This window comes from Danaus plexippus, chromosome 6, assembly GCF_018135715.1.
Source record: "Danaus plexippus chromosome 6, MEX_DaPlex, whole genome shotgun sequence".
In the NCBI taxonomy this organism is placed as follows: domain Eukaryota; kingdom Metazoa; phylum Arthropoda; class Insecta; order Lepidoptera; family Nymphalidae; genus Danaus; species Danaus plexippus.
This window is the reverse complement of record NC_083540.1, coordinates 5,328,324-5,340,749: the sequence shown is the minus strand read 5'-3', so window position 1 is coordinate 5,340,749 and position 12,426 is coordinate 5,328,324.

The following is a 12,426-nucleotide window of genomic DNA, read 5'->3' as shown; positions in this document are numbered from 1 at the left end:
TTATCAAGAATATACTTCCTGTTCGGGCAGTGGAAATCTCAATAATCAGTGCATTTATTTAAATTATTTTATTTTATTACATTCTACAATGTAATTATGATGATACAAGCTATGGTGTTGTGCTAATTTTTGTTTTACCGGATATATATAATTATATAGAAAGGGTCGAGCCTGGGTTGGCGATTGCTCTGTGCGGTGTCATGTCCCAAATTTAACTACGGGGGGTGATTGTCAACAAATAAAAATTATATTTTTGTTTGTTATACCTATTGTTTATTATAAATAAAGTTTAATTCCCGTTGAACCGGTTCACGTATTTGTTTCGGTCCGGTTCGAGTTCCGGTTCAGCAGAAAGAAAACGTTTTGGACTCCGGTTCACGGTTCGGAAAAACAAGCCGGTTCGTTCCGGTTTTAGTTCCGGTTTGGGTTCGGTTCAAACCCTTGTTTGTACTAATATATATAAAAATTTGAAAAAATATCTGCAATTTTTTTTAATACGTCAGCAAATTCTCGTTATCAGAAATAAACTTTAGTTAGGAAACGCGTTATTGTCCAAAAAGGAAGTACCGGAACGACGTTCAGGAGCGTTCTGGCTCGACAACACCACTGGATACAAGTCAGTTAAGTGGTAAAATCTTCATGAATTATAAAATTTTGCTATTTTTAGTGCAAATAAGTAACTCTTATTAGCGTAACTACAATTTGTAGGACTTGAATCAGCGCCATCGAAAAGCAACGAAAGGATATTAGGATATACATACATTTATTTATTCCGTGTTTTTACGATTGAGTCCATTTAACTGTAAAGGGTTAAAAATAATTTCGTTACAAAAGCTATTTGCCTATCCGAAAAACGCTAGAGTTGAAAAATATAACCAAGACTAATTTCGCTGCAATGTTGCTATTTACAAAGAGTATGGCATTATACTACATAGATAAACTATTTAAAAATAAAGTTATAGTTTTTCTATATCATATGATACCCATTTTATATATTTACCACAGTTTGCATGCGTTACTGAGTTAGTATTTTTTGCTTTAATCCTACAAAAATATCATTCAAAATACGTGATTTTTAGGTCTAAAATATGTATGTATACGCAAAATGTTAACGTCTTAAAATGTTTATTAAAAAGGGACGTTATGTTTTAACTTGGTGGTATCTTTCATATTATTATGTGTATGAAATGTTCTCTTCAAATTTTCATAAAAGAAATAGGCCTTTCGAAAACCACAAACAAAAAAAAACCAGTGCAGTTTTTACACAACAGTATTTTTTAAGTCATTCTATTCGAAAGAAAAAGGGAATACAAGTAATGATATAGGAAAAGTATCGACTGTTATTTAGCGTGAGTAAGGAGTTATAGGTATTTTTTTTATAATTGCTTATATCGTAAGTATGTAGATAACTGAGGACCATAATAGATAATATACAGTATGTTCAAGTAGACATCATACCGAGGTTTACAATTACCTTAATTACATAACATTACATTACAATTATTTTTAATCTGTGGTTTTATTTTTTTATTCTATATATCTTACGTTTCTTCGTAAAAAGTCCTTATTGCCATCATGTCGTTAAACATAGTGTACATACTGCTTGTTCATTTTTCTGTTCGGTAAGTCGGCCCAGGCGTTACATCCAAATAAATGAGCGCAATTAGTCATGACATCGTGATCTCTTAACCTAATGTAATATTTAGAGTTCAAATTAAATATAAAAATAATATCTCATTTTGAAAAAAGATAGAAAGAAATATCACAAAGAGACTAGTGATGTAGTATATCAATTGCTTGAAATACAGCGAGCCAGTGTTCAGGACAGTTTTAACGAGGCACGGACTCTAGAGGAGATTGGGGAATAATATCAGGGGATTAGCCTCTGTGATCAATTGATCAGATGTTACAGTTAATAAATATTAGTCAACCCACATCAGTATCAGTCTAGATACATGTATATCTCGTATATAATGATCAGACAAAGGGCAAAGAGATATTACACACGATGAAGATGACACAAAGTATATTTTAAATAATTTATTACTATTACAAATTAAAAATAATATATATATATAGATTATTAATTAAAAGTGGTAGTTCATAAGCGAGTGTATAGATTTTAGACATTTGATTTCAATTACCACTTTTTAAGAAAGACGCCTTATCGAATCGCACATTAACTTTATCGATTACATATTATCGAAATCGTTTTCTAAATCTGTATTAAATAAATTTTTCAATTAGTTTCAAACTTTGTATCTATGGCAAAATCCTCAATACATGAAATTATTTTGATCCAATAAAAAATATAGTAAACTACGCATTAACATTTGAAATTCATTGTTGATACCTCAAATTATTTTTAAAGAGGCATATAAATATAATATTTATATACGTCTTCTGTATTTATTTAAAAATAGAGTGATAATAAACTTACTTGGTAATTTCATTATTTACTCAAAAATGTGTAAGAAACTACAAAATCCCAGAGGATATTTGTGCGTCGGCCTCCAGTCCAGATATATTTATGTATTCGCGAATTTTAAAGCGCGTTGTGATAATAGAGCTTACGGTTCCTTGGGAAACCAACATCTGCAAAGACCAGGCCATCAAGGTCAATAAATATTACGAGCTCACAAACGAACTCATTCGAAATATGTAGGTTTGTCGTGGATTTGTAGAAGTGGGAGCGAGAGGTGTAACGGCAAAATCTCTCTACAATCTACTAAAAGACTTAGGCCTGTCCAGAACTAATATCAGTTCATTCTTGGAACATACTTCGAAGGCAGCTCTAGTAGGTTCTTTTCAAATTTGCTTGGATGGTGGAGGTGAGCGTTTAACGCGCGATAGATAAGGACCCCTTAAACCTATACCTGGGTCGCAAGTCCCAGGCATTGGTGAATCCATTGAATGCTAAGAGGTTTCGTCTCATTTTATTTAAAACAACAATGTATCTCTTGCTATGCCATAGTACCTGCAACAATCTTTTCTCCCATCCAGCGATTCCTCTACATATATTCATAAATATTGAATAAAGTAACCTCAATTCTCAACTTTATTTTTATAGTTATGAATAATATTATAAAAAAAAAGTTAAAGTTACACTTCACTTACATTCATGTATTATTTTATACATTATCATGATACGTTTCTCTTATATTTCGTAAATAGTTTGCAAGAGTTGAATAATTACTAAACAATATTTTTACTTTTAAAAAATAAAGAAGGTAAAATTCACATACGAATATGTACTATATGTACCAATATGTACTATGTCCATATATCATATAATAAAAAATTACATCACATACATACTTCGTAAATAGAAAGATTATAGCTTCTACGATGTTTATGCTATTTTGGCAAACGGTTGGAATTGATCCTCTCTGGGAAAGTCTGAAGAGTTTCCAAATCAAATCGCTCCGTTTATTGTATTGCTTACTGTATATTGCTGGGCTTTAGTAAGAGCCGTCATCAGACTTATAGTATTTTTTAAGCTTATAACAGATGCTTTGATAGAATTTCAAACGTTTTCTTCTTTTATTGTCTTCAATTATTTTACCAGATTAGCGTTTATCTGAGAAGTGGTATCAAACATTTCACGATACAGATTTTCTTGTTTTTAAGTACTTTTAATAATTTTTTTATATGCAACGAAAATATGAACAAATTTCTTTATCTATCACCGATTAAGACATTCGTTATTGGATATGTGTTGAGGCTATTTTTTAAATTAAAAAATATTCCGTATTATTTATTTAGCTACAACCTTGCTTTAAATGATTAGAGTTTTAAATATAATGTGGAAAGTTTATTTTACTATAATTCAGTTATACTTTCTATTTAGTGAATGTTAAGTTTGACGTCATTATAGAAATTCTAATTATCGCTTAGATACCGTGATAAATGCCTAAAAATTTAAATAAACAGTCTACTTTGTCCCCAGGATGTCTTCTCAGCATATCGGACAAATGAACCGATTTTATCAAATAATTCAGTTTACTAATATTATAATTAAATATACATAAATCTGCTACATCTGTGCTTGCTAATGCGTATTAATTACCGTACCGCTTTGTGTATGACAATTCGCAGAGATCGTGTAAGCGTGTGTGACAGAAGTAGCTTAACTTATAACTTATAGCATGTAATAATATAAAATAACTATATAATACAGATTAACATTTTCAAATATTCATTATATTGAAATTGTTTATTCATTTTCATTTAAATAAATACCTACGAAAGTTAAAAAGGCGTAAATTATACAAACAATTTTTTTATTTATTTAATTGTAGTTTGCCCACTGTTAAATAATTAACGTGTACATATTTTATATATGAAAATTAAGAAATTTTACGTATTTATATAAATATTCATGAATAAATAACAGTTAGCTGGGGATTCAGTCGTTTATTTTATTATCAGTCGACTGTAAAGGCAATTTTATGAAATCGTATCTTTCGCTTATAACGCTGCGTGAAATTTTTACAATTTTATATTTTATTTATTTTGTAACTATTTAATGTTCGGAAATGATTATTAACAAGTTAATAATATTTTTATTGACTTTAATTTTTCTTTCATTTCATATTACTCAATAGATTAGATGTATACGAAAACAATCTATTTCTTTATAATCTATTATTAACAGACTCGGGCACAACATTGTAGACCGTTTGTAGGCATAGAATTTTTAAAAAACGAACACATAAAAATTAAATTAATCATAATTTACTGTTTTTGTTATCTGATAATAATTATAAAAAAAGTTGTCAATCAGCAGTTGTTATCTGATAGTAATTATAAAAAAAATATATTTATAACAAGTGCTGTATAACATCAAAATATTCATACAATTATACCAATGCATTTTATACATGATAAGAATTGAAAAGTGGCACTTTACACTCCGTACTTCAGTAAATGAATTGCCACAATACAGCGTTACAGTTATTGGTAAGGTTTTTCCTTTTGTGATATTATTTAATATAACAATTGTAGAGTTATTTAATCATATTTTAATGTAAGAAAAGAGAAAGATAAAGAAATGGAAATGTTTTTACTATTATATATTTCAATCGTCAATAATGAGAACGCTACAATTTTATCGTTAATCATGTAATTCTTAAAAATATATAACATAACTCAAAAAAAAAAATATATAAACTCTGAATTAGTTAATGTAGAATATTTTAAATTCCTGAATAAGAGACTGGTTCTCATATTACTAATACATATATGTGTTTACAAATAACAATCCTTCGTGACGTCATCACGTTTACAATTGACAACATAGCAAAATTTCAATCTGAATTAATCAAATAACAATTGAGACAAGTTCTAACTACCTACTATGATGGTGACACATACATTTTTAAACCTTAGCTGTTATAAAATATTGTTATTCGCTACGTAATTGAGTATTTTCAGTACGTACTAAAAATAAAAACTCAAAATCAATATATTATTTCTTTGTAAAAGTCGGTTAAATATAATATTTGCCATTACTAAGCATATAAGAAACCACGATTTCAATTTGCAAATAAATATATATGATAGTGTGAGGAACACTTCTAACTTCGAGATATTAGTCGTTATACTGTAAGGTCTTTTGCTGTAAGTTGCAAAACATTGCGTGCGGTAGGGACTCTTGATTCAATATTCAAGATGATCACGTTTCAGTACTTTTATCGATAGTAGATATACTAAGTGAATTGATACTTTTCGGAAACGATATGTTGATGAAGTGATACGTCGATTGTCCGGAATCATACGATTAACAAGTGTGCATGAGCTGTAAATGAATCACATAAATGATTAATTTTAGTGAATATGCCCTTTCCATTGCTCAACCTTTCTCTTACTACAGGAGTGGGATACAGAACTGAGAGATCACATAATTAGCAGTTATTATTCACTAATTACTCTTCTTTTAACTAACAAAACTCCAAGTAGTGCAAAGGTCAATTAAGGTCGAGTCTACAAATGTTAAGGCGCTACTTAAAACAAATGCCCTCTTCTTTTAAAGTGTGAAGACTTCCATTTTAAAAGAAACAAAATTTCAGGCATGAGACATGCTTGGCTTATTTGGAGACTGAGTGCTGAATATTATGTCGTATTGTCTGAATGATGACCCGAAAAATGCACTCCCTTCTTTAACTGTGAGTATGAGACGTTTATGATGGAATATGTTAAGTGTAAATTTTGCTGGTCGTAGCTTAATGTCTTCACGAATAAATTATTATTGGTTGGAGTCGACTCTATTCATTGATTGGGCACAGTAGTCGTTATAATTTATTTTTATTCATTATGTGGGTTGCAGCCAATTGAGTTTCCGTTTACCTACATTATTGGTAGGAGCCTTTGAAACTTATTGGTAATATTTGCTTTCTTTATTCTATTAAATTAATTATATGTGTATATTATCTTAATGTTTGAGGAGTACATGTAAGATGCGACTTGTATGTTTTACTGCTATCTGTTCACAAAGCTTCATGTTAGCTGTATATTCCAAGTTATAAATCTGATCAAAAATCAATTTCTTCAGCAGATTCATTTACTTGGCACCATTGATACCATTACTCGTTCTACAACTCCAACTTTTGGATAAAGGTATTAAAACTCTTAAAGGCTTGTATCTCCATATATTCATAAAAAATATCTTCGCAACAGAGACGAGTTTAAGGCTAGTTCTTTAACGGTATATAAATTTGCAAACCCAGGGAGCTAAGGTGTGCCTTCCGTTGGCCGTTGAAGTAAAGTATTTCTCTTTAACTGTTTGACAATTCCTTACCTCTTTAACTTAAAAGTCACACACAACTATGTGTGACTTTTAGCTACAGAGGGGGGAACTTTAGCTCAGTAGTGGTATAGCATGAAGATGCCAAGATTGTGTCAAAATCATTCTTTTTAAAAGATTGATGTATGAATTAGGTGAAACATTAGTGAATAAAGGAAAATCTGTTTGTTTTAGTTATCTCTCTCAGTACATTGATGTATAATTAATCGATACAGTAGGTAGAGTGATACGTCTCACTAGGCAGACGCCGAGTCATTAATAAATGATCTCTCATATACCGTAAACAATTTATTGGTTGAGTAATCATAAAGCTATTTAATTTTAGTAGATTTGTTTTTTTTTAAAGTTATTTCCAATTCATTCAAATCCTGATTCTAACAATAAGTTACATAAATTAACTTAATAACATAAATTACAGGTGTTTTGTTTTTATTATTGTGATTTAGACAATAAAATCTGATCTTTCTGAAATAGATCATTTAATATTTCCATAATGAGATCTAAGATTTTCGCGAGTTTTATTCATTTAAATGAATCTAGTGTTATTCGGATATACTAGTTTCATTTAAACATTTAATATTTCGTTACATATTATGTTGATAATAAAATCTATTAATTATGACTATCACTATCTTAATATTTTTGATAATTTCAATTAAAATTGAAATTTGGAATTGATAATTGAAATAAACGCTAATACGTTTTTAAGATGTAATAAGTAATAACGGTCATCTTAAAATATTTAATTAGGATAGTAAAAAAGGCTTATAATAAAAAAAAAATCTGTGTATTTGAATCAAGAGAATGTATTTATTGATGAAAAAATTTTCGATTCTTAAACATTTCGTTCGAAACATTGAAGTTATTACCATACCAGAATATTGAATATGAGTGTCAATAATCTTGACTGAGCACGCGCTAGCAGTTTATTAAAAATGTTTTTAAAGCAGTCTGTTCCAACCTCCTTTTCAAACTCCAATGAACTTCATGAGTATAAAAACCTGCAGATTTATTTCATTTACTTATTAACTTATATTGTGAAAACCAAATATTGATAGGAGCTTCTTTTAAAAATAATAATGGTCTTAATTCTTAAATACTTCAGGATAACCCACATCATTATTATTATTATTTTTAACAAAACTTAGATAGAAAGTATATATTTTAAGTTTTACAACGATATATTTTGTCAAAAGAAATATTTTTTTACGAATACTGCTCTAATACAAAACACAATCGTACAAAAAATTGTTAACTATAGATCTATCATTTTCAAAAATATAGGCTCTAAATACGTCATATATCTATTTTATCGTAAATTTCAATACGTCTAAATTCAGTGTTAAAAATAGACACAGACCGCTATCATAGTAAACGGAACACCAATAGTGGCAGTACGACTATGTGAACAACCTTGTGTATCTAAGAAAACAAATCTCATTTAGGAAATCCAGTATCACAAACAAATGAAGCGTTTTATCAACACAACTTAGAAAAAATAATCAAGATTTAAAGACATTTTTAAATCATAATTTTCAGGTAAGCCTTGAAAGAAAGTTGAAGACTCGTATCTTTTGCAATGTTTTAAAACAAAACAAAATCCGTTCAAGTTATTGAAAGATATGTATTTACTGGGTTTCTATTAGTGTTATTGGTGTACTCACGACAGCTAAAAAGAAGATGGGCTCGCCACTAAATAAATAGAAGTTATTAAGTGGTAAAAGGTACAGAGATGATCAAAATATAGTTAGATCTATGTAACTAAAAACAAAACCAGGTATGAATAAAACGCTGGTATTTAATAATTTTATTCGTTACGAGGCCATTAAAGTGAAAAGGCGTTAAATGGGTGTTAAAAAATTTATGATAAAAAAATAAATTTAAAAAATTAAAACATATTTTCACTTAACAATTAATTTAATATCTAAAGTTATATGATTGATTACTTGTACATAACCTTGTTGGCGGTAAAATATGTCTTATAAGATGGCTTATTATTCAATACAAGGTCAATTATATAAAATAAAGTATAAATTGAAATCGTTTTACGACTTTCAAAATGAAAGTTTTATTACATAAACTTCCTCTTCAATAGTGTTTATTAGAATTGAAAGCATAATGAAGCTTATATAATTACTGAGCGTTTTTAAAATATATATTTAAATGAAATGCTATTTGCGTCAAAGATTTTTCTTTAAATGTAACTATAAGTTATCTATAAACAATCACCAGTATACATCGCTTGACTAGAGGCCTACGATACTAATGGCCCAAGGGAAATTATGCGAGAAGTTTCTCAGATTATATTTGTTATTATTTTATTTCGTATCTCCAACAAAGATTTTTAGTTTAAATAATAATGGGATTACTAGAGAACACAACAAAAATACTTGTTTGGAGTGCAAAAATTATTAGTTCCTGTCATATTTTTTATATCTTTAAATTGAAGCAATTCTAAAAAAGTTTCTACGGTTATTAATTATTGTTATGTAAATTATTTCTATTCAGGACGAGTTTAAAAAAAAAAATATTAATAATTTATGTTTTAAATATAATAAATAAAAATAACAATCTGAACATCTCTGAACCAAATTTATTTGCACGTAATCACACATCACGTATTAGTATTCGGTGCAATGCAATTATTTTTTTTACCGATAAATATCGTAAGATTCTTGTAGCCATACATTTGTCTTCTAGTATTTTAGAATTCTATTTAATATTGTTTATAGTATTCGAAATCCTATAAGCACATCCTTACACTTATTTCATAGGTTTGTTTTCGTTGTACAGTTAAGCGCTTCAAGACGATCGGTTGTCAGAATGATCATTAATCTTGAAGTACATTTACTTTGGAAATTTATTTTGTATACATCTTACGATACGACATTACGAAACCGATGTAGAGTTATTTCGGACACGATTTATACATTTTTTGCACACAAGTCTTAAAAAATATATTTTTTGGGTAGTTCCTTACATTGATTCTGAATATTACAATTATCTACATATAGTAATTTAGTTGTCTGCTGTTACGAGTAAAATTTTATGTTATTGTAACTGTCACTAGTAGTAATAATTTTTAGATAATAAATATTATAATATATGTTATGAACGTGTTAGAATATAGTAAAAATATTTTATAAGAAAGATAGATTTACATACATATTTCAAATAAAACATCTTATAACATTTTATTTATTTACTGTACATTTTAGAAATTTACAGAATATTGTTTTTTCATAAAGAAAAGCTATACTATAAAATAAACTTATCTCGTCTATGAACTTGCCAATTGTTTTTTCTTCAAGAGTTGCTGCTAAATAGTTTTCACTATAACCACAAGTTTTCATTTGGAGATCTGTCCCTTGTTCCTGTCCGATGTAAACTGCCTTACCTCAGTGAAAAGCTATGTATTATAGGTATCACCCACACCACTCGATATTCAAGATGTTTACTTTTTAAGTCCACGGTGTCGTTCTCGAAGTTGTTCAAAAATATGTCTACCTGGGGCAAGTATTACAGTTGGGTAGAAACAATTTCGAGGACGAGGTGAGTAGAAGAGTTCAGCTGGGTTGGGCAGCGTTTGGGAAGTTACGCCGAGTCTTAACATCGTCGATCCCACAATGCCTAAAGACGAAAGTCTTCAAGCAGTGCGTCCTACCCGTAATGACTTACGGTGCCGAAACGTGGACACTAACCGTACAGCTAGTTCACCAACTCAAAGTCGCTCAGCGAGCTATGGAAAGGGCTATCCTCGGCGTTTCTCTGAGGGATCGCATCAGAAATGAGGGGATTCGGCAGAGAACCAAAGTCATCGACATAACCCACTGGATTAGCAAGCTGAAGTGGCAGTGGGTTGGCCATATTAGCCGCAGAACCGAAAACCGTTGGGGTAAACGAGTTCTTGAGTGGAGACCGCGTCTCGGCAAACGTAGTGTAGGACGTCCTAAGGCAAGGTGGAGTGACGATTTACGCAAGATGGCTGGCAGGAGCTGGATGCGAGTAGCCGAAAATCGATCTCAGTGGCGTGCAATTGGAGAAGCCTATGTTCAGCAGTGGACCAATATAGGCTGATGATGATGATGATGATGATACTCTTACTTTTTAATAATAATTCTGTATGAAATCGGATAATGTTTTAAATGCAATAAATTTATTTTTAAGTACTTTTTATACATAAAACAGTTTTATGACAAAGCTAATTTCAATATAGTAGTATACTAAACACTGGTTTGATACATTATTGACGACCCAACACTTTTGTAAGTCTTACCCTCACTATTTGATTATTAATCTTTAAATGCTAATTTATATTTTTAAATACAAATAGTATATTTAATAAACATTGTATAAATATAGAAGAGTATCCTAACAAACGCGTAAGTCTGACAACACATGATATTTTATTCCAAGTATGCAGCAACATCGTACTTTACAAAACAAAAGACGTCTAGTCTAAACTTCTACTAACATTTAAAAAATATGAATCGTGTCACAGATAATGCAGTTTTTTCTCGAGAAATCTTATTTTTTTAATTTCATGCTCCATCGCTGTTTTTTTTTTAACAAAATGTCTATGTTATGTTACTTTGTTTAAAAAAAGAAGAAACTAATAAAAAAATACTAGCACATTTTCGATTTTCAAGGTGGGTATAAATTAAAGATTTCGATTGGTTATTCAGAACAAGTTCCTAAATAATATCTCATGTGTGTAAAACTACCTCAAAAAAATACAACAAATATTATTAGAAAAGAAGCGTGTTAATATTATAATATGTAGATTTATTATATTTGAGTTTAATTACATATATATTTTATATATATTATGTGCTGTTATTAGATGATTATTAATCAGCAAATTTAATACATCTTACCCCTATCTATAAAATAATGAGAATTTGTATTGAAAAACCTTTCCGACTTTTTTTAAACATATGGACCGAGTTTTTTATGTTTAACTTATTTGTAGAATTGTTTACAATAATAAACAATGCTTTAATTATAACTAACGTTTAACCTATACTTGGTATTAGGGAGTAAAGTAGAGTGATTTCTTAACACTTTGATGCTGCGAGATTTTTAGAAACATTCGATACTAATGTTATAACAATAGATTATGATTATTATTTAAATTCTCAGACTTAAATAAAATAATAAAAGAGAAAAAGGGTTTTATAAAAGACCAATAAGAATAAGGAGCGGTGCATTTCTTTTAGTAAGCTTCGGCCATTCGTGATAAAAGTGCTAACAGATTGACAGCAATTTTCAAATGCAGCAGCTGCTTCTCGAGTCAGCTTTGTAAAACTAATATAAATTTTTATTTACAGCAATTTTTACACTTTTCTTTGTTTACTTGGTATATATATTTCGTTTGTGAAAAAACACTCAGTATAGTTCATTAAATTGGTCTGAAATTATATATTAATTTTACATAATGAATGATTAAATAGACTCAACCTAGTCAATTTGAAATAAATAAAATTAATATTAAAGAGATAAAAATATTATATTTCTGCGAAGTTGAGATTTTTCTATTATGTATAATGGAGAATCGCCCAAAACGCGGTTTTTTAAAAAGCGTCACGTCAGCATTATTGTCGTCAAAATGCCTTGTCCTT